This window comes from Microcaecilia unicolor, chromosome 7 (assembly GCF_901765095.1).
Source record: "Microcaecilia unicolor chromosome 7, aMicUni1.1, whole genome shotgun sequence".
Classification (NCBI taxonomy): Eukaryota; Metazoa; Chordata; class Amphibia; order Gymnophiona; family Siphonopidae; genus Microcaecilia; species Microcaecilia unicolor.
In genome coordinates this window covers 3,418,730-3,433,446 of record NC_044037.1, presented here as the reverse complement: position 1 = coordinate 3,433,446, position 14,717 = coordinate 3,418,730, and the positions used below count along the sequence as shown (strand labels likewise).

At 44.9% G+C, this 14,717-nt stretch overlaps 1 protein-coding gene across 5 annotated transcripts in view; it reads left to right on the top strand.

Annotated features, from left to right (window-relative positions):
* Positions 1 to 294: 294 nt before the first annotated feature.
* The window catches only part of GDPD2 (glycerophosphodiester phosphodiesterase domain containing 2), a 118,350-nt gene continuing 103,927 nt past the window's right edge, over positions 295 to 14,717 (top strand). For 3 of the 5 annotated variants that reach the window (XM_030209649.1, XM_030209648.1, XM_030209644.1), the window contains exon 1: positions 295 to 544. The gene's annotated coding sequence lies outside the window, so the exon portion shown is untranslated. Of the gene's footprint in view, positions 545 to 905; positions 1,162 to 14,717 lie in introns of those variants that run through there. The other 2 variants (XM_030209646.1, XM_030209645.1) reach the window with 2 other exon arrangements.

Sequence of the window (14,717 nt, the reverse complement as noted above, 5' to 3'; positions counted from 1 at the left end):
TTTTGTTCTTTTCTCCTGTCCTTTTCTTACTTTTTATGTCTGTACTGTAGGGACCTCTTCCCCCATGTCTCTTCTGGGGAGGGAGAGGTAACAGCATCCATTGTAAGGAGCATTTGCACCAGGGTCTTGTTAACGAACCAAAGAGGGCACTTTTTCCTGTGTGGGTTGGGTTTTTTTTTTGTAATTCTAGTCATACCTCACAGTCATAAGTGCCAACATTTCGAAATGCTTGAGGGTGCCAAACATAACACAAATGACCCCTCCCTACACATAATGAAGCTGGATCCTGAGCTTCACTCCTGGTGCTAGGGGCTATGTTCTCCTGTTTCTACCAGGTCTTTAGGTGGTGTCTCTTTCCTGTTGGTGGAGGGACAGATTCTGGGGTGCCTTGAGAGCACATTTCCTCCTCACTGCAGTGTCTGCTAGTGTCCTGCAGGTGGCGTCTAGAGGGTGTCACAGGCTTTACCTGTGTCGAGTGAGTCCTGACAGTAGTCAGTGAAGAGAGCTCCACGCTGGTCTGAGGAAGAGACAGGCTGCAAGCCAGGTACTGAGAGGGCTCTGCTGGCTCACTTACATTCAGCTTCTGCTTCTTAATCATGTGAATATGGTTTACTAGTGCTTTATGCAACTGTAGCAAAGTTTCTGGGGGCAGAGGGTGGGCAGCTGCTCTGAGCACATGAGGGTTTGGGTTTCCTCTCTAATATCACCATCTTATCAGTGTGACACTTGCACGGGGCTCAGAATCGCTGCAGTTCAGCTGTCTGTTCTGATGTATCGGTGTGGTGCCTGCATGGGATAAAGTCACTCTTTCACTCTCTTTGCTGTTCAGATCCCAAAACAGTGGGACTAGGTCTAGGTGCATTGATCAGCTAATTGACATAACGTGACCTTTTTTTTTTTTGTAGCTGAGTAAATGGATTCCTGAACCATCCCCAGGCACTGCACAGGATAAAAGCATTACTCTACTCCTACTTCTGTGGTGGTAGCAAAGGACAGGCTGAAATCCCTCTAACACAAATCTTCCAGTTACAGGGATTAGTCTTCCATAGAACCTGAAGTGACAACTTGTTGAGAATCAAGCTGTTACAGGTGGGGATCTGTAGCCAACCTGTGTCCCCTGCCTGCATGGGATCTGAGCTTACAATACCTTCCATGCTTAAGGTCAGTGTTTCTCAGGCCAGTCTGGTTTTCAGGATGTTCACAATAAATATGCCATAGTTTTGCATAGATCCTTCAACCGATGCATGAACAAAGGCACAGAGAAATTGTTTTAAAACAAATATATTTGATAGAAATAAATGTGATGACATCACTGGGGAGGTCTGATGGCTATGCCAGCACTGTGGGTGCTGGAGCAACCCCCACCCTAATATTGAACAAACTCTTTGACTTTGTTCAGGGAGGGATAACGTCTATTGGGTTTAGCACCCCCAATAATTGTGGGAAGTTGTCTCCTATGCTGGATGGTTAGATAATCAAACCTCTATTGTAGTAATCTATATTTAATTTAATTAATTTATTTATTAGGATTTATTTACCACCTGAAGGTGGTGTACAGTAAGAATAAATCAAACACACGCAATAGACAATTACAGCAGCAAAAACATTCAAATAACAATACAAAGTATGGCATAATACACTACTTACAATGTCAACACAATACGTAATAGAACATTTTAATTCAGAGCGAAGGGTGTATGTAATATACCCTTATATCTATATGTACATATGTAATGACCCGTGAGCTCATGTGGAACATGTTGGAGTGGGCTCCAGAGCCATTTCTGGATAACCAGATATGCAAATTGTTGGAGACTCAGATCTCATGTAAACATACTGACAACCAGACCTGCTTGTCAATCTCAAGACCAGCCATAATTTTAACTCCTTCAGTGCTGCTTCTTCATAACTAGTGGCAGAATTCTTCAAATGAGGGATGAGCTTAAATGCTGAACCAACCTAGGCTAAAAGCACACTAAAATTCCAAAATGAACCATAAGTAAAAATACGTAACAAAAACGCAAACATTGGCTAGCAGAAGCAGAAAAGTACATTTTGATAACAAAATGGCAACCTCAGTGAGGGAGTTTGTGGATCACAGATTTTGGAAGAAGCAGCATCTAATGTGTTATCTATATTTTTTTGAAAACTGTAACTCCATAGTCGGTTTTGCGCAAATTTGACAGTTTCATATAATAATCTTTGGCCCCTTCTAGTAACCCAACCAATTTCTCTGTTTCTAAGACTATAAAATCAGTTAAGATTCCAGTTAAATACAGCCACCACCGGTGTGCTTCCCTAATTTGACATTATACCTCTCTGGATTTGTTGGCTAATCAGTGAGGATGTGAAGACCAAAGTTCTAATTCCACCACTGATCCGTCTAAGCTGCGCAGCTGTGCACCTTTTTTCATAAGTGCACGTGACAGTTGTGGACTGCTGTTCACTGAAGTACAGTTGTATTTCTCTAGCGCCGTTCGCATAGGGAAGCTGCTCCCTTTGGAGCCTGGTAGCTTTGCTGCTTCCACTGAAAACAAATGCTGGGAATGGGATTCTGGGAGTAGTAGTTTCTCCGGGACTAGGAGACTGTGTACCCCACCTGCCAAGCTACGTAATGACTGCAGCTCCCAGAAATTAATGGGATCATGTGTGTGCAAAGAGACACTTTAGCAGCTAACTTCACACCTCACCCGCGGTGTGCTTGCACATGGAGCCTGCCTAGGAGGAGAGGGAGCAAAAGACCTGGGAGAACCAACTCTTGGCCATATTAGTAAGCGGACACCGGGCTCCAGTGTGAAGTTCTGCTTGACAATTTCTAGCATTTGCTATAAATATGTTTATGACGAAGAAGAGCCTGATGCTTCCATACCACTCTAAGCCTCCCCACTGAGTCCCACCTCAAAACGTTTCCATGAGCCCCTCCTGAAGCCCACCTCCAAGCAGCCATTATCCATCCACCTTTCAAAGAGGAAACCTCCCCCCAAATGGATCCATCCCCTTTCCAAATGCTGTCCCTGATCTGGAAGGCCCCCCTGCACTCCGAAAAGTATCAACACTGGGCCTCCTCCCAGTTCCCCCACCGCCTCCGCTCGGGCCCCCCACCCCGGGCCTACCTGAAGAATGTTCCTGGTGGTCTAGGGTACAGCAGGCAGCAGCGATCCTCTGTTGCTGTCGCTTGTGCTGGGCTCTGGGCTGAAAATGGCTGCCACGACCTTAGCTAAGGACCTAAGGTCACGGCAGCCATTTTGAACCAGGAGACAGCAGAGGCAGCAACAGCAACCAAGGATTGTTGCTTCCTGCTGTACCCTAGACCACCAGCACATCCTTACGAAAGTGGTAGGGGAACTCGGAGGAGGGTCAGCATCGATGCTTTTAGGGGTGCAGGGGTCTTTCCAGATCATGGCTTCTCTATGAGATGGGACCCAGTGGGGGTCTTTGGGAGTGTGGGGGGGGGGGGCATGTCAGGATTGCTGGGGGAGCTCTCACCTCTCAGGAGGGGTACGGAAGCATTTTTGGGCATGTGATCAAAAAGTCAACTAGCCTATTGGTCACTCATTGTGCTGCTGCACTCCCCTATTAGGTTCTTCTTCGTCATAAACATATTTACAGCAAATGCTAGAAATTGTCAAGCAGAACTTCACACTGGAGCCCGGTGTCCGCTTACTAATATGGCCAAGAGTTGGTTCTCCCAGGTCTTTTGCTCCCTCTCCTCCTAGGCAGGCTCCATCTGCAAGCACACCGCGGGTGAGGTGTGAAGTTAGCTGCTAAAGTGTCTCTTTGCACACACATGATCCCATTAATTTCTGGGAGCTGCAGTCATTACGTAGCTTGGCAGGTGGGGTACACAGTCTCCTAGTCCCGGAGAAACTACTACTCCCAGAATCCCATTCCCAGCATTTGTTTTCAGTGGAAGCAGCAAAGCTACCAGGCTCCGAAGGGAGCAGCTTCCCTATGCGAACGGCGCTAGAGAAATACAACTGTACTTCAGTGAACAGCAGTCCACAACTGCCACGCAGAACTTAAGAAAAAGGTGCACAGATGAGAGGGAACAGTGCTAGGGGGCATTCCAAGACTAGCACATTTTTGTCCTTTAGATTATAAGCTCCTTTGAGCAGGGACTGTCCTTCTTTGTGAAATTGTACAGCGCTGCGTGACCCTAGTAGCGCTTTCGAAATGTTAACTAGTAGTAAGTAGTAGTAGTAGCCTGAGAAACTTGGAGGAAACAAGGTTGGCTCTTCCAGCTCCCAAGACGTCTACTTCAGTTTTGCAATTGCATTCCTATCTTTCAAGGGTCTGCTTTTATGTCAGCTGTCTGCAATGCTAGATTTAACTCATAGCTGACCCTAGGCGCAGGACTGTTGGGAGAAGGCAAATGTGGGTTCCATTCCCACTGTGGCTCCTTGTGACCCTGGACAAGTCACTTAACCCACCATTGCCCCAGTGACAGAGAAAGTACAGTACCTGTATTATATGTAATGTGTAAAACATTTTGGCTGTATATCGAGAATCAAACAATGTGAGGTCTTTCAGATTCAAGGGTGCTTTGTAGGCATCCCTCTGCCTTGATGGTAATATGCCTCTCCCTTAGAGGGATTGAGATGCACAGTGCCTGTACTTTTAAAGGGCTGGGTTCTGCTGCTGCTCAGACTTGAGGGGGCTGTGGAGCTAGAGGAGAAGGTGTACCTTTCATCATGGCGCCCTTAGGCAGCTGCCTATAGAGAGATGCAGCTCTGCCTGTCTGACAGGTTTTTCTCTTTTTTTGCACTGGTTTAGCTGTCAATGGGCCATGTCAGCACTCTCATTAAATAGTCTGTATATTTGAAAGGAAACAAGAGAAATGTGTGTGTTTAGCAATTAAGGATTATTTTCAATCTGTTCGGTTCTGGAAGAGGCTGCAGCTCTGACATCTTTCAAAAGACACTGACAGTCTCAACTGTCCTCCAGACAGATCCATGGCTCTGATCTTGCTTAAAGGTCTCATTTCCTTGAAACCCTAACATATTTTTTTTCTTTTCTGTTCTGTCTGTTTTCTAGTCCATGTGATTCCTGTTTTTATTTACATTTTTATTCACTTTAATAAACTGAACCATACAGTCAGCATAAGGCGTTACTTATATACCCCATGCACAATATACGTTGACAGATTCCTAGTGCTTACCAACCCCTAGCTCGGAGTGAGCATCCATGGTGCATATGTGCAACCATTAAATATTTAGAGCAGAACCCATACAGCCCCCAGATTCGCAAAAAAGCCTCCCATTTTGGCAGCGTCGGCCTTTTCCATCACTATCATCTCATGTAAGGCTATTTGCCACACAGTCCACAGTGGGGGAGAGGCAACCTAGCATAGCAGAATATCAAAAGAAGGCCTTCCTCAAGAATCGCCTCAAGTCCTCGTTCACTTATGCCATCTAGCACAATCGGTTTCGGGATCTGCATCGTCTCTTTTTAAGCACTTTTACTGCACCAACTTATTTTATTTTGTGTCACTTGAAACAGAGGCGTCAGAGCGGATTAGATGTGGTTCATTGTAAATGGCAACAGAAAAACAAATATTCAACGTGGAGGGAGTGAAGAGAGCAAGAGACCCAGGGACAGTGGCCAAATAGCTGAGGACAAAAGAGGAGAAGATGGTGACCAGTGGACTAAGCTGCCCAGGAAAAGTTTGTGTTAAGATCACTTGCGTGGACTGTTGCTACTAATTGGGTTTCTGCCAGGTACTTGTGACCTAGATTGGCAACTGTTGGAAGCAGGATAGTGGGCTAGATGGACCATTGGTCTGACCCAGAATGGCTGTTCTTATGTTCAGATTGTAGAAAATTACTTCACGGTTTGTGTGTAGAAAGTTATGCTGTGGTAAAAAGGCGCACACTTTACTTAACCTGTGTGTAGGTGTATTTGGGGAACATCTGCTTCCCCATGTACATTACTCCTGCTCCAGCATGGGGTTGCATTTCAGCTATGATTTTGCAGGTTTTGTGAAGCCATTTTATAAAAACATGTCGGTTTATGTCTTCATGTCACAGCCTCTACCTAATCACCTGTGCGGATGTCAACTGTGACCTGTGCTTAAAATTATGCCCTTGATATGATGTGTGGTGTTAAATTGCCTAATATTCTTTGATAGTGTAGGCATCTAATAAACATTTTATTGTATGGCAATTGCCACAAATCCTGTTCAAAGCCATGTGGTTTGCAATAACTAGAACATCTCATGAGGTGAAATTAACTTTCTGCAAGACCATCAGTAAACCTAATGCACCTGCGAACATTTAAGGTCATGTCTTTTCTGTCAGTAGGTTACCTGCATAGCTGAAATACTCTCTAATGCAGTGTCCACTGGTCTACCAACTGGTTTGCCCCAGCTCCAATTAATTCAGAATGCCACAGCCCAACTGCTAGAGGGCTGCAAGCAACATAGTAACATAACATAGTAGATGACGGCAGAAAAAGACCTGCACGGTCCATCCAGTCTGCCCAACAAGATAAACTCATATGTGCTAATTTTTGTGTATACCTTACCTTGATTTGTACCTGTCCTCTTCAGGGCACAGACCGTATAAGTCTGCCCAGCACTATCCCCGCCTCCCAACATAACATATCACGCTTTCTCACTGGCTACCAGTTCTTTTGTTTTCAGGACCCTGACTTAGAGGAAATGGGCCGTGCTTTCCCTCTGCACCTTCAAGATCTATACAGAGCTCCCAAAGTGCATTCCTAACCATACCCTTGCCACAAGAATTCATGCAATGTGACAGCCGTCTGCCAGAGCTTCTCAGGATCAGTCCCAACTGGTCACATGCAGCACCTGGATAAACATTAGCTCCATGTACCACAAGGGTACTAGCTTACCGCATGTACTGAGACCAGACGTCACATAACATTTCCCTTTGATTTAGCCACTCGCTTTGATTGATCTCAACTTTTTTTTTTTTTTAGCTCCTGTCTTCTTTATATATTCCACTTCTGCTGTGCAATATGGTGTTTTTATATGTATTGTCTTGGTGTTGTCTCTGCTAATGTGAATGTTTTACCATAGTTGTACACAATGCTGCTACCGATAAATTAGATAATTCTATCTGTTACTATTTCCAAGTTAACTTTGCTATTCTAATTGTCTGGTGCTGATATTTGAGCATCTTATAATGGTTATATAGTTGTTATAATTCATTGTCTATGTCCATTTACATTTACTGTACACCATCTTGGGTGAATTTTAAGTAGTTAAATGTAAACATGGTTTGGAGAGCTGGTATGGGAGAAGGATTTCAATTATCTTGAGAAGCTAGACTCTGGTCTAGATTTTGGGAGAAATCATCACTCACAGGAGCCTAAACAGCGCCCCATGTGGTTAGGAGGGTTGCTCTATTCCCATCCCCCACCCTCTTCCAGTGTCATGGTCAGTTGAGGGCCTCAAATGTTGCTGAACAGGCTGGCAAAGGTGTGCTGACACTGTGTAACATGCCAGGCAGCTGCCCCTGTTGGGTCTCCTTTCTGACAGCTTTCTGTGTTTATCACACAGTGGAGTCAAAAAGCAGCAAGGCAGGTGGTCCGCCAAGTCCAATATTGAAGATAAAACAAGGCAGACCTTGTAAAACACCGTTTTTATTCATAGATTAAAAGCTCCCAGAAATTTAACATAAAGAGCTTTTAATCTATCAATAAAAAACTGTGTTTTACAAGGTCTGCCTTGTTTTATTTTCTTTATTACACAATGTACTTAGTGGTTCATAGAGAAGTTTGGACCTAACGGGTGACGATAAGAACTGTCGTCTACAGGAAAAGTGTAGCTGAATGTAACTTCGATAAAGATGCCAGGTTAACTCCAGGATGGCCTCTGCCAATGACTGATGTATCTGGCTAAACTTTAACCATGTCCCTGGAGTGCCCTGAACTCTGCCCACATATAGCTGAATACATCATCTGGCCAGGCAAATGTAAACGGTCAGTGAAGGGAGTGTGGATGTATCTGAAATGGAAAGATTTGTCAAAGTAGAGGCCTTGAAATGTTGGATGTGCTTAGTAGAATTACCTTTCTCTATATCTCGATGCTTCTCAATCTACAGCATTGGCTCTTTAGCAAATGTCCACTCACTAGGCATGTGTATACACACTTCTCATGAACATTCACTGTGTCCACAGGGCTCTGTTAAAACCCATTCCTTTATTCTACATTATACCTGTGCTCTAATGTAAAGGTCCTTGAGGGAGATCTGCTCTAAAGCAAGATATTCCCAAATGCATTCATTTGGGAAAGAAAGCTAAGTTGATGGCAACTTCATTTTATGCAGTGGAATCCTTAATTGGAAGGATAGCAAAGGAAGCGAGATGAACGTATGCTAAGATACTTACTGGCCAGGCTTTTTTTGTGCTGGTATGCACCAGTAAGGCGTACCGGCACCTTCCCCCCCCCCCCCCCCCCGCGAGTTCTGCACCCTTCCTCTCACTCCCCTACTTACTACTATGTTGGACTTGGTAGCGCGAACGGTGCAGGCAGTGATTGAGAGAGGCTGGCAGCATTGGCGCTTCCCTCTGTGAGTCCTTCCTACATTGTTTCAACTTCCTGTTTCCGCATAGAGAAGACTCGAGAGGGAAGCTCCGACGCTGCAAGCCTCTCTCAATCACTGCCTGCACCGTTTGCGCTACTGAGTCCGACACTGGCAGGCAGAGGAGAAGGAGGATGGGCTGGGGGGAAGAAGAATCGCTGGACATGGGAGAGGGGAGGGCAGGGAAGAGAGAATTGCTGGACATGGATGGGCGGGGAGGGCAGGTCAGGGGAGAGAGGAGAATCTCTGGACATGGATGGGAGAGGAGGGCAGGGACGAGAGAATTGCTGGACATGGATAGGAGGGGAGGGCAGGGGAGAGAGAATTGCTGGACATGGAGGGGAGAGAGGAGAATTGCTGGACATGGAGGGGAGGGGAGGGCAGGGGAGAGAGAATTGCTGGACATGGAGGGGAGGGGAGGGCAGGGGAGAGAGAATTGCTGGACATGGAGGGGAGGGGAGGGGAGGGCAGGGCAGGGGAGAGAGAATTGCTGGACATGGAGGGGAGGGGAGGGCAGGGGAGAGAGAATTGCTGGACATGGATGGGAGGGAAGGGCAGGGATGAGAGAATTGCTGGACATGGAGGGGAGAGAGGAGAATCGCTGGACATGGATGGGAGGGGAGGGCAGGGGATAGAGGAGAATCGCTGGACATGGATGATAGGTTGTTGCAGAACAGAAAAAAAGTGTAACATAACTTCATAAATGTCTTATTTAAAGCACATACGCAATAAACGTCTAATCCCATCCTGAAATTTCCCAGTCCTTTCTGAATTTATTCTCCATCCACCGAGACTTGTACATTCAGGGTTCTATGTACTAAGTTATTTTTCCCATAAACCAAAAGTGGGAGAAAACATTTAGTACTGGGCTTCCTAAATATATCCTTCAGGCCCCGGAATTAACTGGAGACAGAGGGATAACATGTAACTGTGTCTACAGCTTGATAGCAGCTCTGCTTGTTCTTTTTTCACAGTGGTAGATGTACCGCTGCGCTGGTCTTGGTATAATATTTACAGTGCTGCCTTTGAATAGGTGGAATTGTTGCAGTCTTATAGTCCTGGGAGTTAAATTTGCTGTATCTTTATGTAGGATATATCTTTCTGTTATTTTGCAAAGTGTCTGCTAGCAGGAGAGTTCTTGGGTCCTGATGTCAGTACAGAACTTTAATTTTTTTTGTATGGTGACCTGTTAAGGGAAATATCCTGGCACCATAATTGGGTGAATGTTGAGTGAATAGTATGGAACTGAAGGTGTATGTTTTGTATTGAGATTCTCTCTAATCCCACATAGAATTCAGACTGAAGGATTTGAAAGTCTAGTGGAATCTTTGTGGACAATTTGATAGATATTTGAAATGGGGTTTTTTTCAGTAAAATGCTGTTGCGAACTGAGAGAGCTATTTTTTTTCAGGGTATAATTGTGGTTTATCTTTTTTACTATAATTGTTTGGATTATATAGACCAAAATGGATGCTTTTGGCTTCCATCTGTATTTATTGGTATACTTACTGGGATGGAACTGTTTTGTAAGATCTTTAACTGTAAACCACCCAAACTGTTTCTTATCACATTCAGGGTATAATCTTTTGCCTAGAAAGGTGTTTAGCCTAGTTCCTCAGGCTGAATATTCAAACCTTCACTTTAGACCAATAGAAGTAATTTCAAATTCAAGATGTGGACAGAAACAGAATATTAAAGTGAAGTGAAGTGAACAAATTGATAGGGACTATATTCCTGTCCCTTGTTATTACATAAATGCACGTTTGTTTTGTAATAAGTTTAGTGAAAGATTGATTGGGGGAATCTCAACCTAGCTGAGTGTTTATAACTGAGACATGGTTACATTCTTCATCTGACACAACTTTAAATGGTTTATGGGCCTGTGGGTTAAAAGTAGTCTCATTAGCTCGAGATGGGAAACGGGGATGAGGCATTGCTTTGATATTTTGAGAAGTATTACTTTATTGGAATTATTTATGTCAGCTAATTTGGAAAGTTTAGCATGTCATTTTAAAGATAATACTTATGTTTCAACAATTTTTATTGATGACAAGTCAATGTAGACAAATCCAACAATGAATAAACAGAAATTCCAATATCAACACATATATAAGAAAAATATAACAGTACATACGGTCATCAAATTTTAAACAATTACTTCCTACTACTACTTAACATTTCTAGAGCGCTACTAGGGTTACGCAGCTCTGTACAATTTAGCAAAGAGAGACAGTCCCTGCTCAAAGAGCTTACAATCTAATAGACAAGTGAACGGTCGGTCCGATAGGGGCAGTCAAATTGGGGCAGTGGATTCACCGAACGGTAAGGGTTACTATGATAATGATTTTTATAGTTCATCATTCTATTGATGACTATTCAAATAACACAACAGCTTCACAACAAGTTAAGAATATGGACACACTCTGATACACATTGAGGAGCATAATCGAACGCGAACGCCCATGTATAAAAACGTCCATCTCCGGAGACGGCTCCGCGAAGAGGCGGAGCGAACCGTAAAATCGAAATGAGATGGCCGTCCATCTTTGGTTTCGATTATACGGTTCGGCCCGCTGAATTCCCATCATTTGTGTCGACTCTAGACATAGACGACACAAATGGTGAGATCGCTGGACCTAGAGATGGCCGTCCGCGGTTTTCAGCTATAATCGAAACTGCTGCCGGCCATCTCAAAAACGGACCTAATCCAAGCCATTTGGTCGTGGGAGGGGCCAGCATTCATAGTGCACTGGTCCCCCTGAGATGCCTCTATGCCAGCCTCAAATATGCCAGCCTAGCTCCATGACAGCAGTATGCAGGTCCCCGGAGCAATTTTAGTTTAGTTGGTGCTGCGCGGAACCCATGCAGAGAGCAAAAATCGTACCTATGTCAGGTAAATGAGCTGTGATTGGCTGACAGAAACTTGGAGGAACTTAATGGAAAGGGAAGGAATGTCTAAGCAAGTGAATAAGTGGTGCAGTGGTTAGAGCACAAGTCTTGTAATCAGAAAGTGGCTGGTTCAAATCCCCCTATTACTATTGTTTTAATTTGGACGTCCCTGACTGCACTTGCATGTTTTTTTTTTCTTCCGATTTTTGCTCTCTGCATGGGTCCCGCGCAGCACCACCTAAACTAAAATTGCTCAGGGGACCTGCATACTGCTGTCATGGAGCCAGGTATGGTATTTGAGGCTGACATAGAGGCTGGAAAAAATATTTAAAGTTTGTTTTTTTAGGGTGGGAGGGGGTTAGTGACCACTGAGGGAGACAGGGGAGATCATTTCCGATTCCCTCCGGTGGTCATCTGGTCAGTTTGGGCACTTTTTGGAAGCTTGGTCGTGAAAAAAACAGGACCAACTTTGCTTCTTTCCATTATCAGGCGCGGAGGTCCATCTGTTAACCACGGCCCGGAACGCCCCTGTCCCGCCTTCGCTACCGTTCAGCCACGCCCCCGAGAATTTCGCCCGTCCCCGTGATGGAAAGCAGTTGGGGCCGTCCAAATTCAGCTTTCGATTATACCTGTTTTTGAGACGGACGTCCATCTCCCGATTTGTGTCGGAAGATGGGCGTCCGTCTCTTTCGAAAATAAGCTGGATGGTCATCAAAAATTGTTAATTTATCAACCCCCCCTTTTCCCTTTCCCCAGCACCTCTGCCCACTGATCATTCCCTCCCGCCCTCTCCCCTTCCCCCCCTTCCCACCCAGGCTGATACTCTGATAGCCCAAGTGAGCCCCCTCCCCCCTCTTTCAGAATCCTGATTCTGAGCAGTAAACACCTCATTGACACCTCCTGAGTCTAACGGAGAAGGCCTTCACCTAATTACTGTGTCATATTAAGAAGCATAGTACGTCCTCTGGGGCTCAAGTTCTGTACATAAGTACTCCAAACCTGAGTAAATTGCTGTAACCTTTTCCTTGTCCCCTTCACCTCTCTAACTTCCCATGTGGCTAACAGATGTATCTGGTTCCTTCAGTGCCAGTAAGTTGGAGGCTCTGGGGTTGTCCAGTGTTGCAAAATACACTTACAGGCCACCAGACACCACTTGCGGCACATAAACCGGGCCCCCTTAGTCTGTGTATTAAAAGCTTGCCGAGTGTCCAACACGAAGTGTGCCCACGTCCCAATCACTGCGGTCCCCAAAGTTTGGCTCATATATCAACGGATGTGTTCCCAAAAGGCCCGCACCCCTGAGCATTCCCAAAAAGCATGGTAGAGAGTATGGGGTATCTGACCACACTTAACACATCTATCCCCCTGTGATGTTCCATATGGGCCAACTGCCGTCCAGACATATAAGCCCGCATAACCACCCTATAACCACATTCTCGTAATCTCTCATCAAAGGCCAAAACTGGTATATCCCTCAAAGTGGCCCCCACATCTCAACTCTCTAGTGAACTCCCCGATTCTTTTTCCCACCTATTTTTAATTTCTATGAATTTGCTCTCGTTGTCCCTCCTTTCTACTGCCCGATGCAACGTGGACACTGATATGCCCTTTACTTCTAGTCCTTCAAAAAAATGCCCTTACTTTATATCCTAAGCGGCTTTTCAACAAATCTTGTTCCAACGTTAGTATGTAATGTTTAACTTGGGAATAGGCAAAACGGTTCCCCCAACTATCCCCAATCTTAGCCTGCAACTCTTCATAGCTTACGAGATCCCCCGTTCCTCCCATCGAAAGAATGCTGAGTTATCTTGCCCAGGCCCAAAATCCATATTTCCTGTTAAAGCTAACTGTTCTGATACCGAAGGGTCCCCCCCACCCTAATCTGTTAGCCAAACATTTCCACGCTTCCCTTATCGAGTGAGTAATATGCTGAATTTTAAGTGAGGCGGAAGCTGCACCCTTTTATGATGCAACAAGGTAACGAGATCATATGGGGCAAAGAGGTCTTTCTCTAACTCTATCGGGGTAAACACATTGGTTTGGCCTATCCAATCTCCTAGATGACGCAGTAAGCATGCCTGGTTATATAAATACAAATCAGGCATCCCAAGCCCTCCCTGCCGCCACCCCCCTAATATACAAGAGAACTGCAATTTAGGTTTCTTTTTGGCCCAACAAAAGGTACCAAGTATCTTATATACAGTCCTCAGATCTTTTTGGAGCAAGCGAAGCGGTAGCGCCTGCAGCACATAAAGCCAACAAAGAAATATCACCATTTGTATTAAATTCACCCTGCCCTGCAGAGATAAGGGGAGCCCCTCCCACTTTCCCAATTGAGATCTCGTATCTTCTAATAATCTGGTGACATTAAGAGCATATAGCTGCTTTAAGTTCATGGTCAGCTGGGTTCCCAGATATTTAAATGATCCCTCCGCCCAACTCAAGGAAAAACTCTGGCCAATCATCTGCTTCACCTCTGTTGAGGAAGCCAGTGCTTCTGATTTACTTTAGACTAAGCCCTGCATAATCACCATATTCCCTCATTATTTCCATTAACGCTGAAAATGAGTCCCTAGGATCTGACAACAACACTAATAAGTCATCCACGAAGGCGGCTATCTTGAAATTACGCTGACCACAATGTATCCCTTTTACTAACGGGTTATCTAGAATATCTCGCAACAAGGGATCTAACGTAAGCACAAACAGTAACAGGGACAAGGGACAGCCCTGTTGCGTGCCACAGTGCATGGGGAAGAGCGCCAACTCCACCCCGTTTACCAGGATCTTAGCTCGAGGGGAGTGATACAGCGCCTTAACCACCGACACAAACCTCCCCCCAAATCCATATGCTTCCAAAGTACTGAACAAGAAGTCCCAACGTACTTTATCAAATGCTTTCTCCGCATCAAAATTTATCAGCAATGACGGGATATCTCTTCGCTTTATCACCTCTAACGCCCCTAATAGTCTCCTCAAATTCTTGCTTACCGCTCTCCCTTCCACGAATCCCACTTGCGACTCATGAACCAGCTTTGGTAGCACTGTTGCCATACGAGTTGCCATTATCTTAGCCAACAGCTTCGCTTCCACATTTAATAGCGATATAGGGCAATATGACTCTGGTTTCATGGGGTCTTTACCCTGCTTTGGGAGCATTACAATCTGCGCCCATGACAGTCCGACCGGTAGCTGTTCAGACTCCACTAGTCTATTAAAATATCTGGTAAGTGTTGGCATTATAGATTCTCCCAGAATTTTGTAAAACTCCATTCTTAATCC